This window comes from Sylvia atricapilla, chromosome 1 (assembly GCF_009819655.1).
Source record: "Sylvia atricapilla isolate bSylAtr1 chromosome 1, bSylAtr1.pri, whole genome shotgun sequence".
In the NCBI taxonomy this organism is placed as follows: Eukaryota; Metazoa; Chordata; class Aves; order Passeriformes; family Sylviidae; genus Sylvia; species Sylvia atricapilla.
In genome coordinates this window covers 150,978,699-150,993,831 of record NC_089140.1, presented here as the reverse complement: position 1 = coordinate 150,993,831, position 15,133 = coordinate 150,978,699, and the positions used below count along the sequence as shown (strand labels likewise).

General features: G+C 46.5%; 1 protein-coding gene and 1 long non-coding RNA gene across 3 annotated transcripts in view; one reads left to right on the top strand and one right to left on the bottom strand.

The window, feature by feature from the left end:
• Positions 1-15,133, top strand: part of LOC136372319 (uncharacterized) — a 679,386-nt gene that overhangs the window by 354,504 nt on the left and 309,749 nt on the right. The window lies entirely within an intron of this gene.
• The window catches only part of ADGRB1 (adhesion G protein-coupled receptor B1), a 286,248-nt gene that overhangs the window by 87,681 nt on the left and 183,434 nt on the right, over positions 1-15,133 (bottom strand). The gene's annotated exons all lie outside the window — the stretch shown is intronic.

Here is a 15,133-nt window from a genome sequence, read left to right as displayed (position 1 = left end):
CTTAACCCTACAGCTCTGCCCCATTTATCCCATATACCTATGCACAACTTCCCACCAAACATGTGCTGCATAACCCTATAACCCTGTGACACCCACCCTGTTGATCCACATGTAGGACATACAGCTAAATAATCCTACAGCCCTGTCCCTAGACAATCTGAACACACTTCCCCATCCCTACAGCCCTGTCCCACATATCTCATTTATGGATATAACACTACAGACCTGAAATATCTGACTTCCCCCACAGCCCCATCTCTCATCCCAAACACCCCAACCTCCTGCTCCACACCCTATATGGATGTGTACAGACCTCCCCCAGCCACAGGAGCCCCAAATCACAGCTTCACCCCTCCCTTATTCCTTCTCCAAAGGCCAGCCCACGACACTCCTCAGCCCTTTCCCACATTCCCAGGGCTCTGGGCATGGCAGGGATGTTCCTCCCTCATGGCCAGAGGGACCTGAAGACATCAAAGGGACAGATCACTGCTTTGTCCTGGCATCCTTTCGGGGTGGGGAGAAGCAGCAGAATGGGGAAGGGGTCATAAGATGTCTCCCTGGTCTTCATCCCACAGGTGGGATGGTTTTGTGGGGAAAAATGATTGCAGCCCCATCTCTGTGTGAGCACAATGGGCCAAGCCAGGGAAAAGGGGAATCTCCTGCTCTGCCTCATGTGCTGGGACAGCGGGGACCCAAAAACTGCAGTCATTTTCCACCCATTGCTTCTGTGTCTTGTCCAGTCCTGTCTCCTGGGATATGGTCACGTAGGGAGCGCAGATGCAGAGAACAAGTGCAGAAATTCAGTAGATGGGGAGAAGATCAACATCCCTGTGCATAACCTGGGCTTCAGAGGAGCCTGAGACAGGACATGGAGGCAGAGCAAAAGGCCATCTGCCTTCACTGAAGGGACATGGGGAAAGATGTCCCATCCCCACAGCTGACCATCCTCAGAGGAGGGACCTTGGCAGCAATGCCAGCAGCGAGCCCAGGGCAGCTCCAGATGGAGCCAAGCTGCTCAGCAGCCCTGGGTGCATCACAGATGGCCTGGACAGCTCTGTGCTGCTGGCTCCAGAGACCTGCCCTGAGTCACAGACAAGTTCTTTGCAGGTCTTGGCTCGGTGCAGGCTCTGACCTGCTCCTCACCAACTATTCCCTCCACCTCCCTGTGCCACTGTGGCCTGGGTGACAGAGCACCAGCACATCCTGCTGTCATTGTCGACTCTGATCCTGTTCAACATGTGACACTGAGCCTCCCTGAATTATTTCTGGTTTGGGTTGGAGCACTGTTCATAGCTAAAAAAATAAAATCATAAAAAAGACCCCAAATTAGTTGTACCGTAGAAGTTGTAGGCAATACACAAAACCTTTTTTTTTTTTTTTTTTTTCTTTCTTGTGCTCATCCAGAGCTTTCTAAATGTCTGGACCGTACTAAATATCTGAATGTCCCATTCCTGAGAGTGTCCAAGGCCAGGTTGGATGGGGTTTGGAGCAACGTGCTCTAGTGGAAGGTGTCCCTGCCCATGGCAGGGGGCTGGAACTAAATAATCTTTAAGGCCTTTTCCAACCCAAACCATTCTGTGATCCTGTGGTTCTCCATCCATCCATCCATCTCATGGGACATAAATCTGTCTTCTCTGGATCAGCAGCTCTTCACATGGTTCTCTCTGAGCTGTCACATCATCTCTTGGAGACTTTCAGAGAGATTTTCAGACCCTGGCATTGTTCTTTGCTCTCTTTCATGCACCTCCTGACATTCCCCAACACCCTTCTCAGAAGGGACCAGGAGATCCAAGGCCAGTCTCATGGGAAATCTGAATTCTGTCTTCTCCCCTCTATGTCCTGCTTGTATTTCCAAGATCTGCATTACTGAGTTGTTCTGTTTATCCACTGTCACAGAAAAAAAATGCCTTATTTATGATGTGTACAAATAATGACAAATTCCCAGACTCCAACAACCAGTTCTGTATTCTCCTAGAAAGTATTAATTTAGCTTGACAAAATCTATTTTCCATAAGTTGATTGCTATTAATGCCTCTGTTTTAATGAGCGTGCTATTATTCAATTATAATCATAATGTTACCCACAATCCCTAAATTTTTGGATCCCATTTCAGATGGATACTGTGCCTACGACAGATGTGAGGCTGCTGTGCTTACACACACTTGCTCCTCTCTCCAGATTTGGGGAACTCTTCCACCTCTCTTTTCCTAAAGAGCAGTGATCCCAAATTGGTCTTAACCTGCTCTTTTAAAATCTTTGAGTTCCAAATTGTTTTGTCTTGTTACTCGTGCCCATATCTCACTTTGTTGGATGATGTACAGCAGGTTTTCCAGCTGCTGGTGTAATGAGAAGTATTTCATTAGGCTGGGATGTGGATTAAGGAAGCAGGCTCTCTTCCAATTACAGAATACAGGCGTTTATTGAAATTCCTGCATTATTATAAATAAATCTGTCATTTCGAGCTAGTAACAAACCAATACCATCAGGATTTATTATGGGTTCAGCAGACTCTAAATTTTGCTTTTTATTCATCTTTGCTGTTCTGAAGAATAAAATTCTTACACCTTTCCTTTTTTTTTTCCTCTTGTATTTTTCAAGGTTTTAATTTGCATTGCTTGCTGTCAATTTATCCTTTGCCCAAATTTCTGCAACAGCTTTTACTTTCCCTCCATAACAGACTGTTGTGGGGGTTTTTTTGGGTTTTTTTTTTTGTAGATATTGGTGCATTTGGCTTGTGGTGGGGATTTTTTGTTAGCTGAGGGTTTTTTAGTGCTCTGTTTATCTTTTTCATTTATGGGATTGAGGATATCTAGAAAAGTGCTTTTAAAAGGCTCCTAATGATAGAATTTTGGAATCATAGAAGGGTTTTATAAGGGACTTTAAAGACTTTTTTTTTTTTTTTTGCCAGCCTCCTGCCATGGGCAGGGACACCTTCCACTGGACCAGATTGCTCGATGTCCCATCCAACCTGGCCTTGGACACTTCCATGGATGGGACACCCACAATTTCTCTGGAAAACCTGTGTCCGCACCTCTCTCCTCTCACAGGGAAGAATTTTTTCCCAATATCCCATCTCACCCTTCTCTCTGGCAGCTTAAAGCCATTCCCTGTGTCCTGTCACCCCAGCCCCTGTCCAAAATCCCTCTCCAGCTCCCTTGGAGTTCCTTTGGGCACTGGAAATGGCTCTGAGATGTGCTGGGAGCCTCCTCTTCTCCAGACTAAACCCCAGGCCTTCCAGCCTGTCCTTTCATCCTTAACTCTACCCTCAGCTTTTTTTTTTTTTTTTTTTTTGTTGTTTTTTTTTTTTTTTTTTGTTTTGTTGTTGTTGTTGTTTTTTTTGGGTTTTTTTTTTTTTTTTTGTTTAAGCAGCCCTTTCCTGCAAATAGAAATGCATAAAGCTCCCGTTTTTAGAGCATCATATTTGTGTACATTGCTACCCACAGACACCCCGTGCCCCAAGGAGCCTGAACTCTCTTCAGATGTGGGAATACAATTTGCCCTCACATCACTTCCAATGCCAAAGTCCAGCTTTACTCATTTACCAGCTTTCAAAGTAGACTAGGACAGATCTGGGCCACATATCAACAGAAGTAAACTCATCCAAAGGGAAAAAAAATAAAAAAAAAAAAAAGAAAATAAATCAGAAAACCAACAAGAACAGGAAACCCCAGGGAAAGTATCAGAAAACAAATAACACTCCCCAGATGCTGTGCCTGCTCTCACACTCCCATGGCAGAAAAGCTGACAGAACAGCACTGAATGTAGTATCAGGATAAAATCTATCCAGGGCCAAAGCCACACTTGGCACAGCCTGAAATCCATTTCTAGATGCACACAGAAAGTGCACAGCGGTATTGAGTCAAGAAGAAAAAATTAAAAATTAAAATAACCACCTTTTGCTCTTCAAAGACCTGGTCTGGTGCCTGCTTATTTATCCTGTTGGACTCAAAGAAAGCAATTGGATCAAAGCCATCCAGTTCTTGCTTTAAAAGCTGCTATAAATCACGTAAAGGATGGGTGATGGGGATGTGCTGAGTCAGAAACTTGGTGTAAATCACCTCAGAATAAGTCCAGCCACACCATTTAATAGAAAAATGAAAATCTGGCCCTCATTATTACCAGTGATTATTAATTAATTAGTCATTACCAGTCATTAAACCACTCAAATGCTCCAAAGAGCATGTCCATTCCTCTGGTATTAATCTCCTCAGAAGAATAACTTTTCTTTCATCCTTTCCTTGCTCATTGCAAACCTCCCTAATTACCTCTTCTCATTGCCCTGCCACCCTTTGGATAAAACATCTCTGCACCCTTTGGGGATGGAGCTTGGAGACAGGTTGGGAAAACCAATTTGGAGGTAGAAGGATGAGGCAGAAGAGCCACGAGTGTCTTCTCACTGATTCCCACTGTGGATGTAGAATCCTGGAATAGTTTGGTTTGAAAGGGATCTTAAAGATCATCTCATTCCAACCCCCTGTCATGGGCAGGGACACCTTCCACTATCCCAGGGTGCTCCAAGGACCCTGCCTGGCCTTGGATAATTCCAGGAATGGGGCAGCTTCTCTGGGCAACCTATGCCAGGGCCTTACCACCCCCACAGGGGTGAATTTCTTCCTTGCATCTGGTCTGAATCTCCCTTGTTTCAGTTTTAAATCATTCCCTCTTGTCCTGTCTCTCCATTCCCTTGCCCAAAGTCCCTCTCCAGCTCTCCTGGAGCCTCTTTAGGTGCTGTAAGGGGCTCTGAGGTCTCCCTGGAGCCTTCTCCAGGCTGAACATCCCCAGCTTTCCCAGCCTGGCTCCGGAGCAGAGGGACTCCAGCCCTTGGAGCATCTCTGTGGCTTCCTCAGGACTCATCCAGCAGCTCCACATCTTTCTGACGTTGGAGGTCCCAGAGTTGGATTTGTTGTTCCCGGTGAGGTCTCACAATAATTCCTTGTGATTTTGGGCTGTCCCATTCATGGTTTGTGACTGTTTGAGCCTGTCCAGCATCACCTGCTGCAGATCCCATACTCAGTACCACTAAAAGAGACCTAATGGGAATTCTCCAAGGTCCAGTGAAACACATCTGAGGGAGTTTGGGTTTGCTGGTTGCAGATACCTGCCCAGATACTGTTTGGTTAAACCATCAAGTGTTACCAAAAGCCACATAGTTCAGTGCAGCCTTGAAATCCTAAACTCAAAATTTCAAAATTCAGTCACTGGATTTTGCCATGTAAAGATTATTTCACTGGCAGGAGTTCAAATTACAAAGCAGATAGATTGAAAAAGGGAATGTTTCACATTTGCATGCAAAATTCATTTACTGTGGGCCTGATGAAAAGCTCTGGAAGACAATGGGCTATTAATGAACAGGTCCATAAGGGGAGGAACATTTGTGTGTTCCTGTGCGCCTGCCTGTGGGTTCAGGTTTCGTTTGTAAAGCACTAGAAAAGCCTTTGATTCTGCCAAAAAAATGCACTGGGCTTGTGCTGGGAAATCCGTGCTCAAAGCTCAGAGAGAAAAGAGCAGAATTTGAGTTCTTCACAAATATTGAATCCAGGTACTCTAATAAGGGAGCAGAATTATTTCCAGGCGGTCTCCAGTGGGGAGGCAAGAAAGAGGAAAATCTACTAAAGGGAAAACGTGGGCAGAATATTAGAAGAGAGTGTAGTCAGAGTGATTACAACCCAGGGAAGGAGGAATTGTGGAAATCCCCAGACCAGACTGGCGTGACAAGAGTTGCACTGGGAGGGTGAGCAGGGAACCTGACAAGTTGGTTCTGTCTCTAACGTTCGTGGTCAGATTTATCTCCGGTGTAATTCCAGTGATGCTGCACAGGAGAGAATGTCTCACCATATGTTACAACATGACTCTGAACATTATTTGAGCACTTGATGGGGAAAAGCAATTAAGCACTGTCTTGTAGATTTAAACAGGAGCTAAGCACATGCTTAAGGACTTTCTCGAACAGAAATGCTGCTCTGGACAGGAATTTGCACAAATGGAGAGCTTTTGTTGTTGGAAGAACCACGGAGCAGAGAGAGTTTTTTTAATTGGGGGAGATATTTGAGACCTGAGAAGCACAAGGAATCTCCAGATGTTTTTTCCAACCCAAACAACGCCGTGGTTCTCTGACTGTTCTTGTTTCACAAGAGCCATTCCCCCCTTCTCCAACCAGGCAAGTGCTTGGCACGGGTCCTGCTGGCAGATTGATTATTAATTTGGAGAACAAACCAGAGATGAAGTCAAAGTTAATCCTTTTTGTGGGATTCCCAAAAGCAATTTTCATTTCCAGCCAAAGACTGCCCCAAAGCGCCTTTCAGACACTTTGGCTCTGCACAATAGCCCGGGACACAAGGAAAAAAAAAAAAAAAAAAAAAACCAACCCCTGCAATCATATTTCTGCAAAAAGTGTGTCAGAGTCACTGTTTGTGCAGGACCTCAGGGCTGAATTAAAGTGTGGATGGTTCCTAAGAGAAAGGGACATGAAAAGGTTTGCAGCTTTGGAAAGAAAAAGGCTGATTAAAAATAAAATAAAATAAATCTTTGATTGGCTGCTAAAGCAGTTACAAAGGATCTCATGCCAGAGAGGTAAATGCTGAAATTCATTAAAGACTAAGCTAAATATGGGTTTAAATCAATCTTTCACATAGCAGCTGCTTGGAATATTTTGGACACCCTCAGTACCAAAGCAGTGATCACGCTTTGCTTAGTTGAGACCTTCCTAAGAACTAAATAAAACCAGCAAAACTCTTTCACAGGGGTCATTCTGTTATCCAAGAGATAATTTTCCCTTTCTGTGATCAATCCACTGGTTCAAAGATAGGCTGAGCTCTCAGTTATGCTGCTAAAAATCCTGAGAGACATCTCACACATCCAGCAAGGCGGTGTAAGGCTTATTGGAGCAAAACCGAACTTCCTGGAAAAATCCTGCACTTCTGAGCCTCTGGACTTGAAATGTAGCACAGGTTTGGTAAATCCACGTGGCTCAAAATGAAACCTGAAGTTCCAATTAAATAAAGGATGGCCCAGCAATTTCCCTACATTCATTTAAGGAAATCAGTCACCATCAACTTTATTTAGCTCAAAGCCAAGAAAACCAAAAGTGTCCTGGGCTCCTGGGCTGGATCCACATGGCGTGGGCAGGGCAAGGGAGAGAATTCTCCCCCTCTGCTCTGACCTGGAGTGCTGAATTCACTTCTGGCATCCTCAGCACAGGAAAGACGTGGAGTAAGTCCAGACGAGGCCATGGAGATGCCCCAGAGGCTGGAGTCCCTCTGCTCTGAGCTGGGAGAGCTGGGAATGTCCAGCCTGGAGAACAGAAGGCTCCAGGGAGACCTCAGAGCCCATTCCAGGGGCTCCTGGAGAGCTGGAGAGGGAATTTGAATGAAGGAATGGAGTGACACGGCAAATGGAATGATTTAAAACTGAAAGAGGAGAGATTCAGACTAAATGTAAGGAAGGAATTCTTCCCTGGGAGGGTGGGGAGGCCCTGGCACAGGGTGCCCAGAGCAGCTGTGGCTGCCCCATCCCTGGAAGTGTTCCAGGCCTGGCTGGATGGGGATTGGAGCAATTAGGGATAGGGGAAGATGTCCCTGCTCATGGAATGAGGTGATTCTGAAGGTCCCTTCCAACCCAACCCATTCTATGGGAAGGAAACTGAGGCACACAAAGGAGATGTGGATGGATACAGATCTGTAAGAGGGCACTCAGGGCTCTGATATTTGGAATAAGCAGAGCTCTGATATTTGGAATAAGCAGTCTATAAATACATCCACACATCCCTTAGCTGAGTTTCCTGCTTTCTTTACAGAACTAATACCCCAAACTAAACCCAGTATAAAACTTCCTGCTAAACTACTCAGTTTCCTTATGAGTTTTGATTGGCACTGATGCCCTTTTTCTCACCTCTACTCCAGGAGCACAGGCCTGGCACTGAACAGAACAATATTCTGCCAATCTGAAAGGATCAATAATCAGACCAGCAGCTATTATTAAATTAGCTCTTTAGGATAAATAAACAAAACCCAAAAAACCTCAATGAAAATGGAAAATGTGGAAAAGGAAGAAGAAACACTCTTGATCCAGTTGCTTGGTGCAAGGAAAAAGAAACCAGATTAGGAGTATTAATTTGATTTTATTTTTCACAGAGACCCCTAATTCAAGTTGGTTTGGGGTGATTTCCTTCAGAACTGACAGATGCAGAATTAAGATAACAGTGATTTAAGAAAAGATTCGTGACCTGTGGGAAATTAGGAATATTTGAGATTTCCTTTTTATGTCTGTGGGAGAGAGGGACAGGAAAAGATATAAGGAGGTGCCAAGCAAGCCCTTTGCCCAGCTATGAATTCATGAGCACAGCAAACTGAATTGCGGCATTTTCAGGGGACGAGGTTACTTTCTATCTGCAAATTAGGCCCAGAAAAAAAAAAAAAAAAAAAAAAAGAAAGAAAAAGAAGAAACAGCCCATATGCAGCCTCCAGTCTGAAGCCTTAATTAACATAAACAGTGTTCAAATGCACAAAGAAATAGATATTACCATTGAAATAAAGCATATGGCTGGCTAAATACCCCGAAGATTATCTGGAGATAATCTTTTCAGGCACCAGAAGTGCAGCTGACACTGAGCTCTAATGATTCTCATCACAAGGCCAGGCCATCCCACCAGAGAAGGAGCTCAGCACTCCCCACCACCATCAGCCTCCTGGGTCTGAATTCTGCCTTTCAAATCCGGAGCTCATGGTGGAGAATTAATGAGCCCTGTCCCTCCTTTACAGCCCTGCTCCAGAAGAAGGCCTGAAATGGAGGAATCATCTCTGGACGGAGAAACTTGGGAACATGGATTGTTCTCCAAGGAGCTGCTGCAGTCAGGGTTGTGTTGGATGGGGATTGGAGCAACTTGGTTTAGTGTCCAAGGCGTCCCTGCTCGTGGCAGGGTTTGGAACTGGGTGATCTTCAAGGTTTTTTTCCCAAAGACCCATTTTGTGGTTTTATGATTCAGTGCACAAGGAAGGGTGGGATGGGGTAGAAATTTGCCACTGGGCCCACAGCCCAAGGAAACACGATTTCCTTGTGTTGCCCTGCCAAAGTCCTTTCCTAAAGGCAGATATTTCATTGGGATGAGCCCCCAGAAGGATTCCTCTGTCCCACCCAATGTTCCACTGAGCAATCCTGAATGTGCCAGAATTTTCATACTGAAATATGATGCCATGGACTAGGCAGAGGAGAAATGCAGAGAAACCTAAAGGCCTTTTGTCCTCAGTCTCTAAATCAGAAACAAATGTGGAAATCCCTGGGAAGTGTCATAACGTTCCACAAAAGGCCCTGATCATAAAACTCAGCTGAATATTCCTTCCTGACTCACCTCTGGAAGTGTCCAAGGCCAGGCTGGATGGGGCTTGGAGCAGCCTGGGGGAGTGGAAGGTGTCCCATGGCAGGGGGTTGGAACTGGGTGATCTTTAAGAACCCTTCCAACCCAAACCACCGTTCTGTGATTGGATTACCCCAGTTCTAGTGGCTGTTTAATAATTACAAATCTGGTGGCTCCCACAGCATCTAATTACGATCAGAACTTGAAGTATCAAGAAGAGGTTTTTTGTTTGTTTTGGTTTTGGGGGGTTTTTTCTGTAAGGCATGTTTGAAGTAATTTTGTTTGTGGATTTTTTTTTTTCCTTTAAAAGGATTACTTTTTCCAGCTCCTCTACAGAACCCTGTGAAACAGAAACACTGACAGCTCCCTATAATCCCTTGGCTTCATGGCTTTAAGAAGAAAAAAAGGAAAATAATTGTCTTATTTAGCCACACTGCAAACTATGTTGTCATCGGGTCAGCTCATGGTGGTGGCTGCAGAAGATGACCTTGGACTGCTTCCATGGAATCATCGAATCTTGGAATTGTTAAGGTTGGAAAAGACCCTTAAAATCATCAAATCCAACCATCACCCAGCAGCATGTACACTACTAAACCATGTCCCCAAGTGCCACATCCACACATTGTTTGACTTCTCCCAGAGATGATGTCTCCACCATGTCCCTGGGCAGCCTTTTCCAATGCTTGATCACCTTTTCCATGAAGAATTTTTTTCCAAATATCCTCTGTTGAGGCTGTTTCCTCTTGTCCTGCCATTTGTTCCCTGGGAGAAATATCTGACACCCATCTCACTACAAGCTCCTTTCATTCTATTTCCACAACAGGGCAACAATTTATTCATCCAAGTCTTCATCCTCTGCTCTTAAATTCCTTATTGTTATCCAGAACCAAACACATCTTTACAGCACTTCTGTGATCCCTTCAGTGTAAGAAATCCAGGCCATAACTCCTAGATTAGGAGTTATGAATAGGATTGCAAAGAAGATTTATAAATAAAATAAAACTTGTATAATATTCTAAATAAATTTTATAAATAAGATATGTTTTGGGGCAAAGCTGCCCCATTGTATTTTTTCTGCTGCACCACAGTATCAGAACAATGCAAATGATAGAATCATCGAATAGTTTAGGTCAAAAAAGCTGTTTAAGTCCCACAGATAACACAGAACTGCAAAACCTATCACTAAACTGTGTCCCCAAGTGCCACATCTACACATCTTTTAAATCCCTCCAGTGCTGGTGATTCAACCAATTCCCTGTCTTGCCTAAATTCATTGGGTATCAAGATCACCTTGGGAAAAAAGGCAAAAACAGAAGGCACTGTGAAAATATTGTAAGCAGAGGTTGGGACTTTCTGAGGCTGACTTTCCCGAGTGGAGGGAAGTGTATCAGTGGGACAAAAGGGGGATGGAAAGGTGAGCAGGAGGATGGATGCCCTCATTATCATCTAGGGCTGCTTTCCAGCAGAGGACAAGGTGAGAGCAGTGAGTGATGGATCTGCCTCCCTCCCACCCCTACGTGACATTCACAGCTGCTCCTCCACTCCAGGCCTTGCAGGATGCTTCTCTCTCTCCAGGGGCAGCTCCTCGGGTGTCCTTGAGCTTGCACGGAAATGTTTTGGCAGGTCCTGCATGGCAAGAACAGGAGCCAGGGCTGGGCTGTTGTCCCCTTGTTGTACCACCCTGCAGGATCCTCCTGTTTGAGCAAACGTGTTGTGTGCATGTTCCAGATGGACACAAAGATGTTCAGCTCACTCCCTCAGCTTCCATGTCAGCTTTCCTGCTATAATTTCCCAATTACCATGAGATGCCAGAGGCTTGGGGCTGGTTTTGCTGTTATTCCCTCTCCAGCTAGGAAGGATCAAACTGGATCGTGTCCCAAAAGATGTGACTCTGCTTCTCTGAGAAAAGCATCTTAGAAAAGGATGTGACTCCACATCAGAAATTAACCTGTCCCTGGTCCAGGCAAATCTTTCTGTGCCCTGAATAACAGCCAGTCATCCTATAATCACTTCTGAGAAACTGGGAAATTTTCCTGGTTTCACAGAAAAAAACCAACAACAATCAATGCACCCGAGGGATGAGCAGCAGCTTTGTCACATGTACCAAAAATATTCCAGGGAAAATCCTCCAAGGAACCTAGTGCATTAGCAGGATCCACCATCTCCTGCACCTGGACATAATGGTTAGATGCTTTTCCCATGGGAAACATGGGAAGAATGGGAAAACAAGGTAGGGAATGCTTTTGCTGAGCGTAGCAGGTGCCAGCAGAAATGTAGGACGCTGCAGCCAGCAGTGAACGAGCTGGAAACGCTCCCTTTGGCTGCCCAAGGATGTACAAATGCACTTGGATTAAAGGCTGGGAGAGCACTGCAAACACCTGGAGGGAGACGTCTCACTCACATCCTCTGTTCTCACACGTGCTGTTCGCTCCTCAGCACTTCTGACTCCACAGATGACCCCAACAGAGCCTAAAATCCCTCAGAACCCCCAAACAAGCCTTCAGCTAGAGCTCAGGGGAGCAGGATTGACATGACCACAACCATCACCCCGTGGTTGCTCACACCAAACCCTGGCAATGGGCAGTGGGACTGTCCATTTGGGGATTTTGAAGCCACAGCATCCAGTGTGTGGGACTGAAAGGAGAGAGGGAGATGGAAGTTTGGTGCTAGCTCTGAACAGAGAGCCTGCAAGTCCCAGCTCTGGTCCAGATCTCCTGTCCCTTGTGCCCTCTGTTTTTCAGCCTCCCTCTCTCTGAAATATCCATCTTGTGGCTCTTCCCAGCTTTCCATGGCAAAGGCAGGGATGGAGACAGGCAGATTGCCTCCTGTCTACCTCTAAACAGCGCTTCCCAAAAGAGCAAACAAACAGTGCTGCCAACATCCCAGCCCTGTCTCCAAGAGTACAGGAGGCCCCAGGGCCAGGTTGGGAAGAAGGATGGCTCTCCTGATACCAAAACCCCAGCTCCAGGGGATGCTGCTTCTCAGAAACCTAAATCAGAACATTTTAATGGCTGAGCACAGGGCTAGAGGATAAAGAGACAAAGAAAAATAAATCAGGCGGATGACAGAGGGGCTGGGAATGGGAGGAGGTAGCAGACGGTAAAAGAAATTAAATCAAGAAGCCAAATTAAGGTGCTGCAGGCAAAGATGAAGATGCTGGATTAAAGATTAACCGTAACCAAGATGGAAATGTGGCCCTTTAAAAGTACAAATTGCTTCAATGCATTTCACAAAACCCACACGAATCTCCTAAGAATAAAGTTTTCACAGATGCAGCTGGATCACAGTAACAGAGATATCTGGACATAAGAACTCTGGATGGCTTCATGCTCTGGTGTTCCCAACTGAGAAGGGAAAATAAAAGCAAAGGAAAGGCAATCACCCTAAAAAATTGAAAGCCCTGCACTGAAGTAAAAGAAAGGGGATGCAAGCAGTCATTAGAGAAGGGTTTGGCATGTACAGATAAATTCTGGGGGCATATTCAAATCACTCTGAATCCAGGGGAGCTGCTGAGCCCTTTTGGGGCTGTCTGCTCACTGAGCATTTCCTAATTTACCTCCTGCTCCAAAGGAGTGGTGGGTGAGCTCAGTGTGGGAGTGCACCTTTCACACCTGCTCCTTCACAGCCCAAAGGAAGAGACAGCTCAGACAACATCCCCATCAAAGTGGAGCAGGTGAAGCAGGTTCACCCCTCGGCTCCAGCCCTGGGAGCAGAGGATCCTCATCCCATCACAGCACATCAGGTTTTTGCACTGCTGCACATTCCCGTTCCAGGATCGCCGGGAGAAAGGTCTCTCATGCTTTGCCACCTCCTTTTAGCACCAGCAACTCACATTTTCCACTGGAGCATCTAAGACCCTGTTCCTGGGAGAGTGAAGAGGGAGTGGATTAACTGGATGGGGTTGTGAGATTCAGTTTTTTTTAAAAAAACCTGAGGTTTTAAATCATCAGAATGTTTTTTTCCAACATTCTGATGAGAGTTTCCTGGGTGATACGGATTTAGGAGCACCCACAAAAGAAGCATGGAATGGTTTGGGTTGGAAGGGGCATTTAAAGCTCATTGTCATGGGCAATGACCAAATTAAACCAGGTTGCTCAAAGCTGCATCCAGACTGACCTTGGACACTTCCAGGGACAGGACAGCCACAACCTGGCTGTGTGAACCTGTCCCTTAAGGTACAGCCCTTCCCCTGGGACAAACTCAGCCTTGAGCCTTGCTGTTCCTGGCAGGATTCCCACGAGCAGAACCTCAGGGAAACATCAAAATCAAACTCAACATGCACTTCAAACCTCCAGCTGGACATCAGAGAGCTCTGAGCCAGCTGAGAGTAGGACAACACAGGCATTCACCCACACAGGGACATGGGGATGCTGCTCTGAAGACAAGAAGGTTTAGTCAGTGTGAGCTCATCTCACTGTGCTCTTTTCCCTGCCACTGCCTTTGCTTTGCTCCTTCCTATCCCTTTGGCCTCTTTTTCCTCTGCACTCCACAAAATGAGCATTTCATGGGAGTGGAGCAGCCAAGTGGAGCTGAGCTGGCAGCTCCTTGAACGCATGGAATGCCTCCCTTGTTCCCAGCTCGAATTTCGGAAAGCAACATCTGCCTGCTCCTGAAGGTCATTTGGATCCTGGATCAGGGATGCTGCACCACCTCCTCATTGCTATGCTGTGCCTGGAGCAGCCATAATGTCCTGTCACATGAAATGTTGCTTCATTACAAGTTTTGGGAGGGAGAGGGCAAATAAAATGCAAAGCAAAAGGCAAAAAAACCCACTCAGACGGGACCAGTGTGATTCCTGCCCTTCCTTACGTGGGTGTAGGAAGGAATCCAGAAGTTTTGCTTTGGATTTGCATTTGCACAAGGGAAGGAAACCTGTGGGAAATCGAGACGATGTTAATGCAGTGAGGGGGCTGGCGCAGCCGAGGCTAAATGAACGCTAATAAATAAATAAATGCTGATGTTTAAGATCGCGCTGCCCCCTCTCCTTGAACAAGCCCTTCCCAGCTCTCCTGGGGGCTGACCTGATGTTTTCTCATCGGCGGGGGTCGATGTAAACATCTCCCCGGTGGGCAGGGCCCGGATGGATCAGAGGGAAAGGGGTGAGATCCCTCGGGAGGAGTGGGAACAGTGAGGCAGCGGGATTCGGGCTGCCAGGCTGCCGGGAACGGTACCTTGTCATAGCCTGGCAGCTGCGAGGATGCAGGGATGCAGGGGTGCAGAAATGCAGGGGTGCAGGGTGCAGGGATGAAGAGGTGCAGAGGTGCAGGGATGCAGGGGTACAGAGGTGCAGGGGTAGAGGGATACGGGGATGCAGGGATGCCGAGGTGCAGGGATTAAGGATGCAGAGGTGCAGGGGTGCAGGGATTAAGGCTGCAGGGATGCAGAGGTGCAGGGGTGCAGGGATTAAGGATGCAGGGATGCAGGGGTGCAGAAATGCAGGGGTGCAGGGTGGGGGGATGAAGAGGTGCAGGGATGCAGGAGTGCAGGGGTGTAGGGATACAGGGGTGCAGGGATGCAGGGATGCAGAGGTGCAGGAGTGCAGGGAGCCACTGGCAGCAGAGGATTGTAGTGAAGCTAGAAAGCAGCAGAGCAAACTTCCCCTCTCCAGCCTGCACGGGCAGGAGCTGCAAACACAAATCAAGCTCCAGACCTGCAAAGCTGGCAGAGGTTTTCATGCAGGAACATTTCCCCTGCCATGCAATCCCAGTGGTTTTAAGTGGACTGTATGACTGGGGTGGGGTCTGCTCTAAGTCCTGCTTTCCTGCCATGGCTGGGGGAAAGGCA